The sequence below is a fragment of the Typopeltis vanoorti genome, chromosome 14 (assembly GCF_054136105.1).
Source record: "Typopeltis vanoorti isolate ZY-2024b chromosome 14, IOZ_Tvanoo_1.0, whole genome shotgun sequence".
NCBI lineage: Eukaryota > Metazoa > Arthropoda > Arachnida > Uropygi > Thelyphonidae > Typopeltis > Typopeltis vanoorti.
This window is the reverse complement of record NC_143562.1, coordinates 117,604,989-117,626,555: the sequence shown is the minus strand read 5'-3', so window position 1 is coordinate 117,626,555 and position 21,567 is coordinate 117,604,989. Positions and strand designations below refer to the sequence as shown.

General features: G+C 35.6%; 1 protein-coding gene across 4 annotated transcripts in view; it reads right to left on the bottom strand.

Annotated features, from left to right (window-relative positions):
• The window catches only part of unc80 (unc80, NALCN channel complex subunit), a 1,852,146-nt gene that overhangs the window by 716,024 nt on the left and 1,114,555 nt on the right, over positions 1-21,567 (bottom strand). The window lies entirely within an intron of this gene.

Genomic DNA, 21,567 nt, shown 5'->3' with positions numbered 1-21,567 from the left:
TTCATACAAATTAAATTGCAATACATTTTTGGCAAAAGTTAGAAATTTCCAAAGGATGTAGTTAAGGAATTAATGTAAAGTGCTTACAGAAAACTATGTAGAGAGACATTTCAGTATGGAATATATCCAGCCCGAACTGCAAGGAAGCTCTCGAAATGTTGTACTATGCTTAGCACCAAGTCATTCAAAAGTTCTTGATGTAAATTGGCCCATTCCTCCTTCAGAGCTAGGATAAGGACTTGTTTATTTTGTGGAGGTCAATTTCAAGCAGCAACGCATCTCCCTATTGTGTCCTAAATGTGTTCAATCGGGATCTGGGGAGTGCGATGGCCACTTGATTTGATTAATATCCTTGGTCTCCAGAAGTATCTCCACTGCTCTTGTGATGTGGTATTTTCATCCATAAAAATGAATTCTGATCGTACAGCACCATGGAACAACTGAATATGATGCTGAAGAACTTCATTGAAATATCATTCATTGTAGATCCTTTTTCCAGCACTTACAGCTTAGTGCATCCATTAAGCATAATGCCTCCACACACCATGATCCCAGCACCACCATATCTATCCCTTTCAAGAACATTCTTGTGATGGTAAGAAGTACCTCTTTCACTGCAGATCAAGTGTCACCTAGAATCGGAGGAAAGGCTAAAACAACTCTTATCTGTAAAGCATACATTAGCCCATTAGCCACTTGTCCAATTTTTATGGATACAACACTATGAAAAATATGTTCTATGATGAGCTGGAGATAAAGGGATGTAGACTACAGGGATGTGTTGATTACGTTTTACTGTTATAACGAAAAGGTCTTTCTTCATGCTTCATGGTAGAGTGAGGGTGACCTCTTAGCAAACATCTGGAACATGTTTCATTGGTTTGAAATGCTGCTCAGAGCCGGGATACAACGCTATATGAAATTCAAAAGTCTCTGGCAATATCAGCAATTTTGTAGCCTTCTTCAAGCTTTCCAATAATTCTTCGCTGCTTGAAATCACCTAGATGACGTCTCTGAGACATTACAAGACATCCAAGTTTGCAATTTTATTCCTTCACAAAAAGAGCTTCCTTCAAACAAAGTTTGCTTAAAGCAGCCTTTTGCCTTTTATCCTGTTCAGTGCTACCACATGACCCCTTTGTGTGCAATTTGAAAATTTGAATGTGCACCCACTTTTCTACTCGAAATCATCAGTTATATGAACTGACAGAAGCTGATTCATCTGATTTTGCAGTTGTAATCTTCAGAAATAGTGTTCATCCTTAGGTTTTGGACACCAGTGTATATGGATCACATTATGGAGGACAGTACTATTAGGCTTGATATCAAACTGGAGATATTCAACTCAGCTCTTTACTTTATACTGATGATGTTATACTTTTAAATAAAATACCACTACAAGTTAGCAAGATGTCTTTACTATATTGAATAACATATATAACAAATATGGCATAAAAATAAGCAACAAAAAGACAAAACTATGAAAATAAGGTGGAATATAGAAAATTCAACTGCATTCTGAATGGAGAACTTATAGAAAAGTAAAATATTTCAGTTGTTTACTCACAACTTTTAGCAGAGATGGCAAATTAAATATGGAAAACATAGACAACAGAATAAGCAAAGTTAGTATGGTGTTAAGTCAATTGAATAAATTTATATGGAATAAGAGAGAAATTAGCTAGTTCAGAGATATGAATGTTCTGAAAAAAACATATGGTAGTGAACAGATGGCATCAATGGCAGAATCATATTAAAAATAAAGATAGGTAGGACTTGAAGCTGTTGCATTCAGGAATGTATGGGTAGAGCTAATGCCAAGTGGTGCAATCACCTGAACAGAATGCAAGAGAGAGGAAAGATTAGTAAAGTAGGTGTTTGTTGAAAGATTGCATGAAAAGACTCAGAGGAAGACCATGATGTATGGGGATAGATGAAGTTAGAAGTGACTTAGAAACCTGAATAGAAAAGATGACAATATCTGCTGTGTTAGCTGATGTATCAGATACAAGAGCTGATAACAACTAACTGGAGTCAGATTGTTGATAGCAAGTTAGTAATCAGGTAAACCTTTCACATATTACCATCATATTATCCTACATATCACTTGAGGCACATATCTGGAATTTGATGATGATAATGATGATGACAACTGGAGGGACAGAGGATACAAGGTATGTTTGCATCCTCAGTATTAAAAATCCTTTCTGAATAACATACATCTGAATTTGTGGGTTGAGCTGTGTTTTGGTATAGCAGACACTGATGTCTACAACTGAACTGTACAGGTTGTGCCAAATAACCTTCATTTCAGACTAGAAGACTTGGCTGTCCATTGAGTACAAGGCATGTTTTTTACACTTGGACTTCAAAATTAAATTTGAATTTGCTGAAGTTTAACAGCTGTTTCATTTTGGGTTATAGGCTGAGTGCAAAGGCTGGAGACTTTTTTGAGTCAGTTCAGAGATAGCAATTTTTTCTTTCTTTCTTGAAATACACTTGCACACTTTTCTTCTTAGGCCTTCCCACGGTGATTATTGGTTTGGGAGGACCTTCATTATAGTAAGGATTATTTATGTTTTTGTTCAACGCAGGTGTTCAGATCAGCAGGAAAGTAATAATAATCACACACAGAAAGGAGGAGCCAAATGGCATAACTTCTGTGACTTGCCCTTCTGCTTTCCATGGTGTGATTACAGTTTCTGCAAATGGACATGAAAATGAGAATGGTAGGTAAGTAGCTGACACAATATATTTGAAAGAAGAATAAGAAAAGGTTTTAAGGATATAAAAGGATGGTGAAGTTATTTGATATTCTAGGGGTAGGTAAATGATTACTAATAATAAAAAAAAAAAAAACTTTGACAATTGTTGATGCCTGATGAGTGGCATCAGAGAAGGAAAGCCAATTTGAGTTATTGATATTAAGTCTTCAAGCCTCAGAGATAAATAATGAAATAAGTAATAAGTTGGAATGATTATCAAAATCAGTAGAGAGTGATACATGCAAGTAAATTAATGTAACAAAATGAGGCACGAAAATTCTGATTCAGAGTACATCAAATACTGCCATTTTCTTAGACTTAGCGAAAGCATTTGACAGGGTGCCACATGATAAGCTGATATTTAAGTTGCAGCACATGGGTCTGGATGTCAGATTGGCTGTCTGATAGGTATCAGAGAGTTGTGTATGGTGGGACAGTTTCAAGGAGGCAAAGGGTTACAAGTGGGGTCCCACACTGCTCAGTACTGGGACCTATTAATTAGAAGAAACACACGTATAAACCACAGTGAAAATTATTTAATTGTAAATATTTCATCCTAAGTATCTTAGGACATCATCAGTACAGTATTTAAACAAAAATTAGGAATAACATACAGTTAGGGCACATGATTACAATAGAATCTCATGAAAACGTGCATAACGTGCTAAAGTAGTAAAAAAAAAAAAAAAAAACGTTAATTATTTAACACAGTTTTGTACGATAATTTCCCATACTTTAGGAATAGTAAGAACGTCGTTGCAGTTTAGGTTTGGTCTGTGTAGTAGGGCTTCAGAACTTTCTTTGTATAAACGTTCATGTTTAAATATAGATCTATGTAAAAGTTTAGTCTTTTCCCAATGGATCCTATGGTTTGGATTTTCAATTCCGTGTTGAGAGAGGCCAGATTTCTGTGGTTTAAGAAGACGAATGTGGTCTTGATGTTCCGAGATGCGTTTCTGAACAGACCTACCTGTCTGTCCAAAGTAAGATAATTTGCATGAGCATGGAATCTCATAAACACCAGGTAACATCAAGGGTGAGAATTTGTCCTTAGGAGAAGGTAATAAGTTGTAAATTTGGTTGATAGGTTTGTAAGTAGTGGCAAAATTGTATTTCTTCATAATTTTAGAAAGACGTTCTGAGATGCCTATATTTAGACTTTATACATAATATAGAAAGAAACATCAAGCATCTCTCCAGTATTGAAGCCAACAAACTTCGTTTCGAAGTAGCTAAAGTGATCTACAATGCCAAACCTTCAGAATTAAATATCCCACCGTCGGAATTGAAAGCTATTAATTCCTTAAAACGTAACAAAAATTGAATCATTACTAGAGCTGATAAAGGAAATACCACTGTGGTTCTTGATATCAATTCATATGACCGAAAAATTAATTTACTTCTTCGAGATCGTAATACTTACTCCAAATTGGATTTTGATCCTACGAATCATCAACTCAGAAAATTAAATAAGCTACTTAATGAAACTTCCTCCTCAGATGAAGAAACAATCAAAAAACTTAAGACATACCATGCAAGACCTCCTAGAATTTATGGCTTACCTAAGCTACACAAAACTAATGTTCCACTTAGACCTGTCGTAGACTGTATTGTCTGATATAGTTGAATTGTTCAAGTTTGTTATTGCATCAGGTTACTTCACCTGGAAAGGTCAAATTTACAAGCAAGAGGAAGGAACAGCAATGGGATCTCCTTTATCACCAAACCTAGCAAATTTGTTTCTAGAACACCTTCAGGAAAAAATATTCACTTTTGAACCCAAACCAAAAATTTGGCTAAGATATGTCAATAAGACGTATTTGCAGTATGGAATCATCCCGAACCTGAATTACAACTGTTTCTAGATAAAATTAACCTTCTTCATCATCGCATCAACTTTACGTTAGAAAAAGAATCTCCACAGGGTATCTCTTTTTTGGATTTACACATCAAAATAAAAGAAGACGGTTCCATCGCCACTTCCGTCTTTCGCAAGCCTACATTCTCAGGTCGCTACATTCACAATTCTTCTGCTCATCATCCATCTCAGAAATCTGGCATTATTAAATCACTAGTTTCCAGAGCACACAAATTCTGCTCCTCTGAAGAATCTTTAAACCAGGAATTAGAAGTTATCAAAAATACAGCCATCCTAAATGGATATAATACCAAAACAACTCAAAAAATCATCAGTCACTTCTGCATACATCAAACCAGACAGGATGAAGTGCATAGGATTCCCATACCTTACGTTAAAGGCATCTCAGAACGTCTTTCTAAAATTATGAAGAAATACAATTTTTCCACTACTTATAAACCTATCAACCAAATTTACAACTTATTACCTTCTCCTAAGGACAAATTCTCACCCTTGATGTTACCTGGTGTTTATGAGATTCCATGCTCATGCAAATTATCTTACTTTCGACAGACAGGTAGGTCTGTTCAGAAACGCATCTCGGAACATCAAGACCACATTTGTCTTCTTAAACCGCAGAAATCTGGCCTCTCTCAACACGGAATTGAAAATCCAAACCATAGGATCCATTGGGAAAAGGCTAAACTTTTACATAGATCTATATTTAAACATGAACGTTTATACAAAGAAAGTTCTGAAGCCCTACTACACAGACCAAACCTAAACCGCAACGACGTTCTTACTATTCCTAAAGTATGGGAAATTATCGTACAAAACTGTGTTAAATAATTAACGTTTTTTTTTTTTTTGTACTACTTTAGCACGTTATGCACGTTTTCATGAGATTCTATTGTAATCATGCGCCCTAACTGTATGTTATTCCTAATTTTTGTTTAAATACTGTACTGATGATGTCCTAAGATACTTAGGATGAAATATTTACAATTAAATAATTTTCACTGTGGTTTATACGTGTGTTTCTTCTAATTATGAACGCACCACAGGTTTCGTTATTTAAAAAAAAAAAAAAAAAAAACTGGGACCTATATTGTTTAACCTTTATATCAATGACATTGTCAGTGGATTGCAAGAGGATATTCAGTTGTTAGAGGATGATGCAAAGCTGGGAAGGATTATTAGTAATCCTTCCCAGCTTCCCTAATAGTGCAGATGTGGTAGCCCTGCAAGAGGATTTGAAAGCTAGATAGATGGGCAAATGAATGGGGGTGTCAGTTTAATGCAGCAAAATGTAAGGTCTTGAGGTTTGGGAAACATTGATGGGACACTGCATACTCTATGGGAGGAGTTATACTGGAGGAAGTAGGGGAGACAAGAGATCTGGGGTTGATGATTGATAGAAACCTGAAATTTAGGGGACATATTGCAAAGGTGGTGAAGTTAACACAGAGGATTGCAGCAATAATGAAAAGGACACTGACCTGCAGAGATAAAAGGGTTATCATTCTGTTGTTTACGACTCTCATCAGACCACACTTAGACTATTGTTCTCAGATTTGGTCCCCACGATTTAAAGGGGATAAATTAACTGTGGAAAGGGTACAAAGGCAGATAACAAAGATGGTTTTGGGACTGTACCATGTTAGTTATGAGGATCGGCTGAGGGAATGTGGACTGCAGAGTTTGGTGGATAGAAGGAGAGGTGATATGATTGAGACTTTTAAACTGTTGAGCGGGGGTTAGAGGGTTGACACTGGGGAGCTCTTTGCTTGGTTGAACAGTGGGAAGGAGTCATGACAAGGGACTATCCCTGGAAGTTACAAAAGGAAACTGTGAGAAAGAGGGTGAGGAGTGGTTTCTGTGCATGGAGGGTGGTTGAACCGTGGAATGCATTGCATGATGGAGTGGTGAGAGCGAGAACGGTCAATGAATTTAAGGAGTAGTATGATAGACTTTGTGTTTCTCGGGGGGGGGGGGATATCCCCTTGATGAGTCTTGATAGACTTTGCGTTTCTTAGGAAGGACCTCCCACAATGAGTCTTTTGACCCAATGGAGGCCTGAATAATAATAATAATAATAATAATAATAATAATAAAAACAGGGAAACTAGTTTTGGTATTTTCTTATATATGTTGAATTTAATGAATGCAGAAGTTCACATTGATTAAATTAAATGTATAAATGTGGATACTCAGGTAATCCTATAAAATTAAGTTTACATCTTTTCTAGTATCCTGTATCCTTTACTAGTATCAGTCACCTATATCATTAGTATATTTCATCATTCCACTTAGATTAATCTTTGTCTAGGCATCAGCAAGCCTTCGTTTTGCTAACCTTTTCTCTCCCACTTTAAGTGATCATGCTATCTAAGATTAACTGTACTCTACCTGATAGCCAATGATATCAAGCATGGTTCTAGTATTGTCAACCTTTTTAATACAAATCAATATGCAAAACTTGTATATCTGTTGTTTCTAGTCTCTGAAACACAGTTTTATTTTCTATCCCAAATTCTTGCTCATTCCACTGTCTATTTCTATAATTAATTTTCCATCTCCACTACTTAAAGCTGTTTTACTGTCTAAAGCTCTCCATTGAGAATGTAGTTGTTTTCATTCCTACATATTCTTCATAGTTTTCGTGTTTATTATTATTATTATTATTAACATCTGACTTCCATGGAGTAAGAGACTCATCATGGGATTTACACACTATTGCACACAATGCTCATCCAATCATGCTTTAAACTGATTCAATGTGTTTACACCCAAAATACACTCAGGCAATTCATTCCAATCACCACCACTGTCCATGCAAAGACCTACTCCTCACTCCTCTGCTCACACTAATTACACAGTTTTGAGCAATGGCTTTTGTTCTATCCCCCCCCCCCCACCTTTCATTCTATGAAAAATCTCTTCCATGTCAATCTGATAACAATCCCTGACTAGCTTATCTATCTCAATCATATTTGAATCATGAGGCCCTGCAACTTACATTCTTTCAATCTCTCCTTGTACTCCACATTCCAAAGGCTGACCACCTTTGTGAATCTTCTCTGGACCCTTTCTAAAATATTCGGTCACCATTAAAATCCGGCGACCAAATCTGTGCACAATAATCCATATGAGGCCTGATCAAGACCTTATACAATAGTATCATAACCTCTTTATTTCAGTTCTCCACATCATTGCCATTATCAGATGCGACATCTTCACAACTTGTGCAATGTGCCCTCTGAATTTCAGGTCCTTGTCTACCATCAATAATTGATCTCTCATCTCCTCTACTTGCTTTAAAGTTATTCCACCAAGTACTTTGCATCCCATCATTGCTTACCAAAGCTCAAAACTTACACTTTGCAACATTGAACTGACCGTTACACTTACCTGCCTATTCATGCAATCTATTCAAGTCCTCTTGTAAGCCTATAACATCCACTTGACTCAGCATTGCTCTCCCCAGCTTTGCATCATCTGCAAACAGCTGCATATCACCAGTCAAACCATTCCAATATCTTTAACATACAAATTGAACAACAATGGCCACAAAACTGACCCCTATGGTACACCACTAGTGACCTTTCTCTTCTGGGATACTGAACCCCCCATATACAACTTTCTGACAGTTATCCAACAGCCGGTCACTGATCCAAATCAGAAGTCTCTTTTCCAATCCCATCTGTTTCAATTTATTTAAGAACTTGTCATGTGACGATCTATCAAAAGCCTTTGCAAAATCTAAGTACACCAATGTATATACATCTCCCCTGTCCAAGGTAACTGTCACCTTCTTATGCAAAGAGGGTGGTCTCAAAGGTTCTCAGCCTCAACCATCGATGGCAACACTATCGGCAAGTTTTTTTTTTTTTATAAGTAGGTACATCAGTCATAAGCATCCATGTAAAATTACAAGTCATTCTATCAAGTAGTTTGTTTTATATAGCTGTCTGAAGCAAAAGTGTTGTCTATATCCTTTGAAATTGATAAAATTGAGTATATTGCAGTTATAAAATTCTTTATAAAAGAAGATTTAACAGCAAAAGAAATTTATTCGAAGTTCATAAAAGTTTATATGTACTCTTCTCCTTTGTTTTTGACAATTAAAAATTGGGCTGCTGGTTTAAACATGGCTTTAATACCAGCCTTGAAGATGATCCATGTGAAGGATGTTCAAAAAGTGCAACAACACCAGAAATCATTGATCAAGTGCATGATATGATATTGGATGACCGGCGAGTCAAACTGCGTGAAATGCTGAGACCATAGGCATTTCAAAAGAAGGTGTAGGATGTATTTTGAATGAAGAATTGCAAATGAAAATCTTTGCGCAAGATGGGTACTGCGCAAAGATTTTCAAATGCACTTGCATGAAAATCTCTGAACAGTGCTTGAAGCATTTTAACAAGAATAAAACTGATTTTGATTTATTACTATGGATGAGACTTGGATTCACCATTACACACCAGAATCCAAACAGCAGTCAAAACAGAAGCTGGTTGTTCAGCACCAAAAAAGACAAAGTTGGTTCCATCAGCAGGAAAGGTCATGACATCGGTGTTTTGGGATGCTAAATGCATTTTGTTTATTAATTATCTTGAAAAGGGTGAAACAATAATCGGCGGAATATTATTCCGATCTTTTAACCAGACTAGATGAAAAAATTCGCGAGAAAAGACCCGGTTTGCAGAAGAAAAAATCATCTTTCATCAGGACAATGCACCTGCCCACAAAGGTATTTTGGCAATGGGAAAATTAAGGGATCTCCACTATGAATTGTTGGACCATCCATCCTATTCCCAAGATTTGGCTCCCTCTGACTTCTATCTCTTCCCAAAACTAAAATTCTTCCTCACTGGTCAGCATTTTTCTTTGAATCAAGAGATGATTGCAGCTGTAGAGGGGGTATTTTTCAGATCTTACTGAGAACCATTACAGGGATGAGATAATGGTGCTGGAGCATTGCTGGAATAAATGTATTACTCTTAAGGGAGATTATGTTGAAAATTAAAAGAAATTTGCAATTATAAATTAGTTTTTTCATTGTTAGGCCAAAAACTTTTCAGACTACCCTCTTACATAAATAAGTTAGTGAAACATGATCTCCCTTTAATAAATCCATGCTGATGTTATCAACCCATTTTTGTATCTACGCCTCTCACCAATCTCTCCAGTCTCTTCACCACAACTCCAGATATCCTTCTATTTGATCCTTCTTCCTTGTCTTTGCCACATATCTAAAAAAAACTCTATGATTTTTCTTTGCCTAATTTCCCAATTTCTGCTCATACTCTACTTTTGTTTTCCTTACTAAATGAGTCTCTTCCTCACTTGTTCTTTATACTCTTCATGTAACTGATTATTACCATTATTCATCTTGTAGTTCCTCCAGAGTACTTTCTATTTCCAGATTCATGCTTAAGCTCCACATTTATCCATTTTACACCTACCTTTTTCAGCCTTTTGGCTTTTGGAATATATTCACACATTGATGCTGTTATGTATTTCTTTGTCAGTTCCTATGCAGCATTTATTTCCTTACTGCTAAACTCCTCCTCCATGTTATAGCTGCAAACTGTCTCCTAAGCATATCATAATCACCAGCCTTATAATACCATATATAACCTTTCCTAACAAAAGTCTGCATGTGACTAGCCATGACACAGGTGATTACTTCATGATCACTTTCATCAACTGGAGGAAAATGTGAAATCCCTCTCAAAATTACATCATCTGATGAAATGATCAGAACTAGAACTCTCGATCCTCATGTGTCCCCTTTTACGTGCTGCCTGCGATAGTTATCTCGAGAAATTAATTTTCCATATTTACAAATACTATCTCTTCATTCCAATCCATACCACCATAATTAAAATCACCCATAATAATTACCCTTCCTTTATTCACTAATCCAAGTTGTTTATTCATTTCTTCGTTCATCACCACCACCCACTTTGTTATATGATCAATGAACATCTTCTTGAGTTATTGAACCACAACTGTCTTCGGTAGTATGTAAAGGAGGGATTAAGGGTTTTAGGTCTGATCATTTTATCAAAGGATGTGATTATGAGTGGAGTTTTGCACTTCCCTCTAGTTGGTGAGAAAGATCATAAAGTGATCACCTGGGTTTTGGCTAGCCATATGAAGACTTCTAGAAGAAAGGATATATGTAGAATTTCAAGGCTTGTGATTATGAGAAGCTTAGGAGAGAGTTTGCAGCTAGGGCATGGAATGAGAAGTTTTGCAGAAAAGAAATAAATGCTTCTTTTGAACTGACAAAGAGAAAATTAACAGTATTGTAGATGTATTCCAGAGGTCAAAATGCTAAATAAGGTATATGTCAAATGGATGAATGAAATTTGGAAGAAAAAGAAGAAGGCACTTTGGAGGCTGTACAAGCTGAATAATGGTAATGATCAGTTGCATGAAGAGTACAAAGAGCAGGCTAAGAGAGTGACTTAGTTGGTCAGGACTGAAAAATGCAGAAATTGAAAAATCAAGCCAAGAAAAACTCTTGGAAGTTTTCTCAATATGTGGCAAGTAAAAAGAAGAACGATTATGGCAAGTTGATGTTAATGGATAAAAGTGGTAGATTGGTAACTGCTGCAGAGGACACAGTCAAGGTATTCAGTAAGCAGTTCATAAGGGTGAAATAAGCCAAAGTGTAGAGTGAAATGAGAGAAAACTTACTGGTGAGAGAACAAGAGATATACATGAAGTTAAGTAAGCTAGAGAGCCATCAATAAAACAATAGAACTTGATGACATATCACTGCATGTCATAAGGTGATGTTCCAAGGAGTAAGCATCAGCCTTGGCCTACCTGTCTTGCTACATCATAAGTACCAAGGAGTGAAAGGAAGGTAAAATTGTTCCATTTCACAAATGTGGTGATAAGGCTACAAATTATAGGCTAATCTTTATATCTTGGGTTGTAGTTAAGGTATTTTAGAGGTTGGTGAGAGATAGCATAAAAAAAGGACGTTGATAACAGCAGCATTCGTTGTTGTTATCAACATAGGTTTGCTAAAAGGAGAACATGTTTTACTGACCTGCTTATATTCAATAACAAGATGATTAATGTACTGGACAAAGGAGAAGCACATACACTAATATACTTCAATTTTGAAAATGCTTTTGCTAGATTGTAACACCACAAGTTGGTAACAAGGCTGGAGCAGATGGGATTGGATGATAGATTAGTTAGTTGGATAGACAACTGGCTCTCATATAGGTAACAGCAAGTTGTGTAAGGGAGGGCAGTATCCTAAAAGTGATACTGGAGTACACATCACCATTGGTGTGTACTCCAGTGATTTGCTTTGGGCCATAGTTATTTAATTTGTATATTAATGATATTGGGATGGGTTTAACTGGTGATATGCAATGTGTCCAGGCAGTTCATTGCAGACAATTCACTGCATGAAAATTGATCGCTGACAATTTATTGCAGAGAAAATTCATTGCGGAGACTATTCATTGCTAGGAAATTTCATCATGAAGACTATTCATCGCTGGAAATTTAATCGTGGAGAAAATTAATCGCGTGAAAATTCATTGGGAACATTTGTTAAAAAAAAAATTTTTTTTTTAAATGTATGTATAAATTTATTCATATTCTTTCTTACTACAGGCTCTGTAGATGGAATATTAATTGTTACAGAACTGGGATAGGATGGTGAGGGAGAAAGAGCACCATATTTAAGAATATTTAGAGAGAATAGTTATATCCAACTAATATTGTGGCAAACTTAAGATGTAGATTTTAGCCTAGTGATTACTGTCTAGTAACCAGAAAGGATTATTATAATAAATTTAGTTTAATCCTTTATCCAAGTGTTAGCAAAGTTTGTGTCTGAAGTATCTTCAGGACTGAGGCAACTCGTGGTAAAGATGGACCAAGCTCTTATCACTCCTTGTCTCAGTATCTCCCATAATGCAAAGCACATCTCCTTGCAGACATGTATAATGCTATACATTCGGGGAAGGGCCACTACCCAGACCAGTTTTGACCTTTGTTGAGGTCTTGTCAGTGGGAGCCAGACCCAGAAGTGGTGATACTAAGGCAGAAGCAATGGAGAAGTCATGTTTATCTATATGAGTTTCCAAAAGGTGTACCACCTTATTATTAAATTACTCTGGATTTAGAGAAAAATGTTTGAAGTTTTTTCTCACTTGGTTAGACTATACTAAATTTAGTTTAATCCTTTATCCAAGTGTAAGCAAAAAAGTTTGTGCCTGAAGTATCTTCAGGACTGAGGCAACTCGTGGTAAAGGTGGACCAAGTTCTCATCACACCTTGTCTCAGTATCTCCCATAATGCAAAGCACATCTCCTTGCAGATTATTAAAGGATTAGTAAATATCTCAGATTTCTGACAACAATCAGCAGTTGTAATAATCGAGACTTATTCTTAGGGGGTAAAAGAACATCGTAAATGATATTATACATGAAAAGATAACATGAAATCTATTAGCGAAAATTAAAATTATTTGAATTGTTTGTTATCCGCTAAACATGTTAAAACAAATGTTGTGCATCTAGAAGGTATGAATGTCGTGATGGTGCGCTCTGTTTTTATTTTATTCCTTCAAAATTGATATTACTTTTGCATGATGACACTTTCTTTTAGGGTTACATATACCTTCCATATGTTTGGGATTTTTAAACCATCATTGTTGTTCAGATTAGGGTGGTTGCTGATAATCTCACAGGCTTCCTTGAATTTCCGTTCATACCATGTTCTAGTGTGATGTAGACTGCTGGTGGTTTTCCAGTCAATTCTGTGTAAGGTATTCAGGGCAGGATCAGAAAGGCCAGCTTCACCATAATTATTATATTTAATGTGTCGTTTATGTTCTTTTTGTCTAATAGGAATTGTGCGTCCTGTTTCTCCTATATATGGTGTGTTGCAAGTACAATAAATCCAGTATACTCCAGGGTGAGCTAGTGGAGGGAGTGGGTCTTTGGATGAGTTGAGTAAGCTTTTTAATTTTGCAGGAGGTTTAAAGGTGGCTTTGAGGTTCTACTATTGTCTGATATTCCTTTAATGTAGGGAATGGTTATAGTTTTACTGTAGTCTGGTTTGTCTTTGTTTTTTTATTGTGGTTTTGTAGAGAATTTTGTTTATAGTGTTTTGGCTGTATCCATTTTTTCGTAAGTTATTACTGATAATTTTAAATTTGTCTTTCAGTGCCTGTTCGGTGAAACAAATTGTCTGAGCTCTGTTTTTTAGCGTGTTGATGACACCTAGTTTTTGTGTTGGGTGGTGGTAGGAGTTTATGTGTATATATTGTCCCGTATGTATTGGTTTTTGGTAAACAGTGAAGGAAAGATTGCCCGAGGGAAGACGTGTGTGACAAGTGTATCTAGAAACGGAAGTGTGTTGTGTTTTTCAATTTCAATTGTGAACTGTATGCGTTTGTGTTGTTTGTTTAGGTAGCTAAGGAATGTGTATAATGTCTGGCGGCCATGGGACCAGATCGCGAAAACATCGTAAATGTATCTAAGCCAGACTTTGGGTTTTAGAGGGGAGGAATCTAGTGCAAGTTGCTCAAAATGTTCCATGTACAAGTTAGCAATGGGGGGTGGGGATAATGGCGAGCCCATGGCTGTGCCTTCTTTTTGTAAGTAGAAGGCGTTTTGCCATACAAAATAACCCGACCCTAATACGTGAGCAAAAAGCGCCGTGATATCTGGAGGGAATTTGTTCTATAGAAGGATTGTGTCGTTGATTGGGACACTCGTAAAGAGGGCAGAGACATCAAAACTGACTAATAGATCATCTTTTTCTAATGTAATGTCTTTGATGATGTTTATGAAGTGGTGTGTGTTTTTGATATTGGAAGGGGAATGACCTACCAACTCCTTGAGTGTTGCCGCAAATTTTTTGGCTAAGTGATACGTTGGGCTATCAATTCCTTCAACGATAGGTCTTAGCGGGGTGTTTTCTTTGTGAATTTTTGGTAGCCCATAAATTCTAGGAGCGAACGTAATGAGGGAACAGTTTTTTGACTGTTCCCTCATTAGTCAGTTTTGACGTCACTGCCCTCTTTACGAATGTCCCAATCAATGACACAATCCTTCTCCTACAGAACAAATTCACTCCAGATATCATGGCGCTTTTTGCTCACATATTACGGTCGGGTTATTTTGTATGGCAAAATGCCTTCTACTTACAAAAAGAAGGCACAGCCATGGGCTCGCCATTATCTCCCCCCCCCCCCCATTGCTAACTTGTACATGGAACATTTTGAGCAACTTGCCCTAGATTCCTCCCCTCTAAAAGTCTGGCTTAAATACATTTACGATGTTTTCGCGATCTGGTCCCATGGCCGCCAGACATTATACACATTCCTTAGCCACCTAAACAAACAACACAAACGCATACAGTTCACAATTGAAATTGAAAAACACAACTCACTTCCGTTTCTAGATACACTTGTCACTCTTCCCCCGGGCAATCTTTCCTTCACTGTTTACCGAAAACCGACACATACGGGACAATATATACACATAAACTCCTACCACCACCCAACACAAAAACTAGGTGTCATCAACATGCTAAAAAACAGAGCTCAGACGATTTGTTCCAGTGAACAGGCACTGAAAGACGAATTTAAAATTATCAGTAATAACTTACAAAAAAAGCCAAAACACTATAAACAAAATTCTCTACAAAACCACAATAAAAAAACAAAGACAAACCATACAGTAAAACTATAACCATTCCCTACATTAAAGGAATATCAGACAAAATAAACAGAGTACTACAAAAGTACAACCTCAAAGCCACCTTTAAACCTCCTGCAAAATTAAAAAGCTTACTCAACTCATCCAAAGATCCACTCCCTCCACTAGCTCACCCTGGAGTATACCGGATTTATTGTACGTGCAACATACCATATATAGGAGGAACAGGATGCACAATTCCTATTAGACAAAAAGAACATAAACGACACATTAAATATAATAATTATGGTGAAGCTGGCCTTTCTGATCATGCCCTGAATAACTTACACAGATTTGACTGGAAAACCACCAGCTGGCTACATCGCACTAGAACATGGTATGAACGGAAATTCAAGGAAGCCTATGAGATTATCAGCAACCACCTCAATCTGAACAACAATGATGGTTTAAAAATCCCAAACATATGGAAGGTATATATTCGACCTTCCTCACCAAGAACAACTATAAACAGGACTGTAGAAAATCCAGTATTGTAAATCAAAAATAAGAATTGTAATACTAAAAATAGGACACCAATTGTTTCTGAAAGAAAACCATCTAAAAGAATGTTTGTTCCTGTCATTGTAAAAATAGAATTTAGCTTGATGTAAAAATTTATTTTTTATTTTATTTTAATTTTTTTTTAATTTAATTTAATTTAATTTAATTTTTTCCACTAGAAGTCATGCCAGTAGAATAACATGTGATCAAATCATTGTTTCTCTAGCTTACAGTTAATGATGTAACTCAGCTTGTCCTGTATATTTATGTACGCTCCAGATGATGATCTTGATGTGAAGATCGAAACGTCGGGATAATAAAAAAAAAAAAGGTTTTTTAACACGGTTGTAAATTCCATAAAATTTTTAAAATAAATGTATGATAACACTGTTTTTGAAACATTAATTTCCCCAATATCACATAATTTAATGATTTATATTTATCAGGAAATAATATAAATGAGAAAATATACAAAATTTGCTAATTTGTAATAATCACAATTTAATTTTAGTATTGGAATATTAAAAGTTACCTGGTAGAATTACTTTAGAAAAATAACAAAATCAAATAAAACAAAAAAGGAACACACATGTTACCTAGCAGTATTTGCGTGTGTGAGATAGTTGAGGGGGGGAAGGGGGACATCAAGGATGAAATCCAATTTTTATTATTATCATCCAGGTCTCCATGGAGTCAAAAGACTCATCGTGAGAGGTCGTTTTTAGAAAACACAAAGTTTATCACACCACTCATTGAACCCACTGACTGTTCCTCATCTAACCACTCTCTCAGGCAATGCATTCCACGGTTCAACCACCCTCCATGCAAAGAAATCACTCCTCGCCCTCTTGCTCACAGCCTCCTTTCGTAACTTCAAGGGATCCTGGAAATAAAATTTCATTTTGACAAATGCATCTATACATGTTTCGAATGATAAACTGTAGGGAAGGTATTGCTACGTCAAAATTGCTGCATAATATCAAAATCAGCAGAAAATATGTACATAACAGTTTACTTCATAATAGTCATTCATTTCAACATGTAATGAGCGATTCCAGGAAATCAAGCAAGCTGAAGTGGAAAGAACCACAGATTATGTTATAAATATTATACATTATGTGATATGACTCAAGATTTGCATAGGATTATTTATAAGATAATATCATAAAAGAGTGAACCTTCATGAAATCTGTGAACTAATTTTCTAACTAAGATTATGAATAAAAAAAAAAAGAAAACAATTTGTAACAGATGGAGGCTGTATTTATTTTAAGATTCAGATTTTCATGAATTTATAAAATAATTGTTTGATAAAAATAATTATCTTGAATCAAGTTCTAGGAGAATAAAATGTATTGGCTACTAAGATAATTAGCAAAAAAAAAAAAAATGATAGTGGCATTGTTCTCCAGAGTGATACAATCTTAAATGAAGAAATATGAAAGGATCTCTTATTGCACTGGCATTAAAAATGATAATTAAACTATAATTATACGATAAAACAAGTAGCAAAAATAAATGTAACTTGTAGGTAATATAATTTAGATTCCAGTTACTGAGCAAACAGCAAGCAACTGCGTTTCTGGCAACAGGTAACTAAATGTAGCTACATATGCGAGGTATGATAAATTTAGTTTAATCCTTTATCCCAGTGAGAGCAAACAAAGTTTGCACCTGAAAATATCTTCAGGATTGAATATAGTGTTGTACTATTTTTACCTGGGCAAGTAGTACAACACCAGGCAACTCTTAAACTAAGTTTATCATAGTCTAACCTAGTGAAAAATAAACTTTCAACATATGCGAGGTAATCTGGTTAAGTGTTCTGTTCTAATCGATGTGAAGGATTATCGCACCTTCTAATGAACATGACAGTCAAATGCACTTGATATCCATGTTTTTTCAACAGGTGGTCTGACTCATATCCGTGGTTAAATTCTAAATGAATAAGTTCCGGAGCCCTATACAAAATAACCAATTGTATTTACCTTTGGATGCTATCTGGGGAAGCTCGCTCCAAACCTCCCCATCCCTTTCATCATGCTTCGTAATTAGGCGACTGTTGATATTGACTTTATATACACATTGAAAACTGTAAACAACTGTTGAATAATAACACAATAATGTAGGCATAATTAAGGTAAAGTGAGAAAAGTCACAAAACAGATAAATGTTCCTACAGAGTAACGAATTGTATTTACCTTTGAATGTGATCCACTGGTCAAGTGTCCAGCAAGTCAGCAAATGTTTCCTTTCGTTCGGCATAATATTATATTATCACATTGCAACTGATGGGAATTCTGTGTTTCATTACAGACCTCTTTCTCTTCAGAAACTACACATTACAAACTCGTTTTGCATTATCACTGTCATCCAAGCTATTTTTCCATAGTTGAAATACCATATTTACCCGAATATAACTCGCACCTGTGATTTTACTTTAAAAAAAAAAGAAATTAAAAAGTTTCGCATATATCTCGCACATGAAAAAAAGCTTAAACACGTTCACATCAGGGTGATAATAACTTGCTCCTGCAAGTTATTATCGCCCTGATGTGAACACGCCCTCCCCAATAGCCACAATACTGCAAAAGCAAGAAAAACAAGTACTTTTATTATGTCAGTAAGTAAAGAACAAGCACTCTGTGTAATATATTTCTCAAGAAATAGTGCAATTAGAGACAACTGGGATAAAAACGCTAATGAATGAATCACATGTCCCCTCATACAGAAACTATGCTGTATAGACTCAAGCAAAGTAATATGCTGCACCAGCAAACAGTATCTAATTAAAAACTATTGTTATTAATTAGATGTGTGAGTTCGCTCACTGCAAAGCAGCAATAAAATTCAACTGTACGTGTTAAAATTCGTAAACATGTTAAAACTAAGACATATATGTATAGTGAATGTTGAACTACCCAGACCAGTTTCAACCTTTATTGAGGTCTCGTCAGTGGGAGCCAGAATCAGAGGTGGTGATACTAAGGCGGAAGCAATGGAGAAGTCATATTTACTTATATGAGTTGCCAAAAGGTGTCTCACCTTATTATTAAATTACTCTGGATTTAGAGAATCACCACCTCTGGGTCTGGCACTCACTGATGAGACCTCAATAAAGGTTGAAACCGGTCTAGGTAGTGGCCCTTCACTTAATGCATAACATTATACATGTCTGCAAGGCGATGTGCTTTGCATTATGGGAGATACTAAGACAAGTGGTGATGAGAGATTGGTCCACCTTTACCATGAGTTGAATCAGTCCAGAAGATACTTCAGGTGCAAACTTTGTTTGCTTACACTTGGATAAAGGATTAAACTAAATTTATCATAGTCTAACCAAGTGGGAAAAAACTTCAAACAATCCAGAGTAATTTAATAATAAGGTGAGGCACCTTTTGGCAACTTGTATAGGTAAATATGACTACTTCATTGCTTCCACCTTAGTATCACAACCTTGGAGTCTGGCTCTCACTGATGAGACCTCAATAAAGGTCAAAACCGGTCTGGGTAGTGACCCTTCCCTTAATGCCTAGCATTATACATGTCCGCAAGGAGATGTGCTTTGTATTATGGGAGATAGTAAGACAAGTAGTGATGAGATCTTGGTCCATCTTTACCATGAGTTGCGCAGTCCTGAAGATACTTCAGGCACAAACTTTGTTTGCTTACACTTGGATAAAGGATTAAACTAAATTTATTATAATTTAATAAGCCGAAAGGCTATTTTACCGGTTAATAGAAAGGGGGATGGTAAATCCCTTTATGTTTTAATAGCCGGGTACGAAAATCGGATTGAAATCCATAGAGTTTCATGCCAAAAAAAACTATCGGCAGGCTTAAGTATAAATGATCACTTGGGTAGTACAACACTAGGGCAACTCCATGCAAAGGTGGAGCAAGCTCCCTCACTAACTTTAATATTCTTTCATAATGTAAAACCCAGCTCCTAAGAGATGTATATATATTGTTTTACATTATGAGAAGAGGTCACTATCCAGACTGGTTTCAGGGAGGGAGCTTGCTCCACTTTTGCATGGAGTTGCCCTGGTATTGTACTACCCAAGTGATCATTTATACTTGGGCCTGCCGATAATTTTTTCAGCATGAAACTCTATGGATTTCGATCTGAGTTTCATACACACCAATTCCTTGATTAGTGTGCCCCCAATTAGTGCGTCATTTTTTTTCGATACTCAAATTCGATTAGTGCGCCTATATACATCTTAAAAATAAATGTTACAGATTTTAAAAATTTTCTATCTATACATTTTTATGGCAAGCTATTTTAAAAAATCACTCGCTAGAATGAAATAATTTAGTTACCTATTTAAAACAATTTACAAAGTTATTTTTAATGGCCTACTACACTATTTCCATGTACACTATGTATACTTTGTTCCAAAATTTACTGCCAATATTTATGTCTGCTATAGTATGCCCACAGATTCGAGACCCTTCGACACTTCTGCGCATGTCACAAAAGGAGAATCCATTCCGATAATAGGGTAATCAATCCGTCTTCTGGGATGAGTTGTTTATTATTACACGTCAGAAAATTAACTTCTCTTTTATGATCATTGTAGTTTTTAAAGTGGTAACTATTTTGCTTGCATAACAGTTGAGAAATTTTATGTATAAAGCACGTCATTTTGCGTGTTGGTGAACGATTCGTAAGTCCTTCATTTCTTTCTCCCCTTAAGCATGAATCAACTATTCTTGGCACCAAGACAAGCAAAGCTGTACAAAAGTGTGGGCATACTATAATTACATAGCACTTTTATGGTTGTATCTCATGCCTCCTTTGCAATGTTATATGAGTGTGATTTCCTTACTTTTTTATTTTAAAGTATTTTCCCAAGCTTTAATCATGAGTAAAAGAATTAGTGAGCAAAAAAGTGGATGTGTGAAAAAGATTCGATGATGAAGAGAGAAGCAGTAAAATTTGCAGAAGTGGAATAATAAAATTTATATTCTGAATATGTTTTATTCTCTTTCAGCTTCATGGTTTTCCCTTTAACTAGGCCCTGAGACATACCTTAATTCTTTTATAAAAAAATTAAGGTTCAAAAAAGAAATTTGAGGAACAAATTATACTGTTTCCTATAGGTTATTATGTAATATATATTCAATTAATGTGAATGTTTTAAAGAACGCATTAGGTGCACTGATTGAGGGATTGCTGTAATTGCATTAATGTGGTTGCAGATAACAAATGCACAAAAAAATCCTTATAAGGAAAGGGATCAGACAAAGTCCATGTTCATTTAACAGAATAATCATGGATGAAATTATAAGGAATAAAAATTAAAAAAAACAAAATGTAAATTTGTTAGATATGCAGATGATGTAGCATTATTTGCAGATAATGAATATGATCTCCAACAGCAATTATTCAAACTTTAACTGATATGCAGTAGATTTAGCATGTAAATATCGATAGAGAGATAAAAAATAATGAGCATATAATCCTGGTAATTGTAAAATAACTAATTAGATGTAAATTAGAATTAAATGGAAAAATACTGGTAAAATTGAAATTTAAATTTCATTTTTACCAATATAGGAAGGAACCACATAAAAAATAATAATAATAAAAAAAAAAAAATATATATATATATACATGGCCTAGAGATATAATTTTCATTGTATTTCATAAATGTCTCATATTTCACACACAATATATATT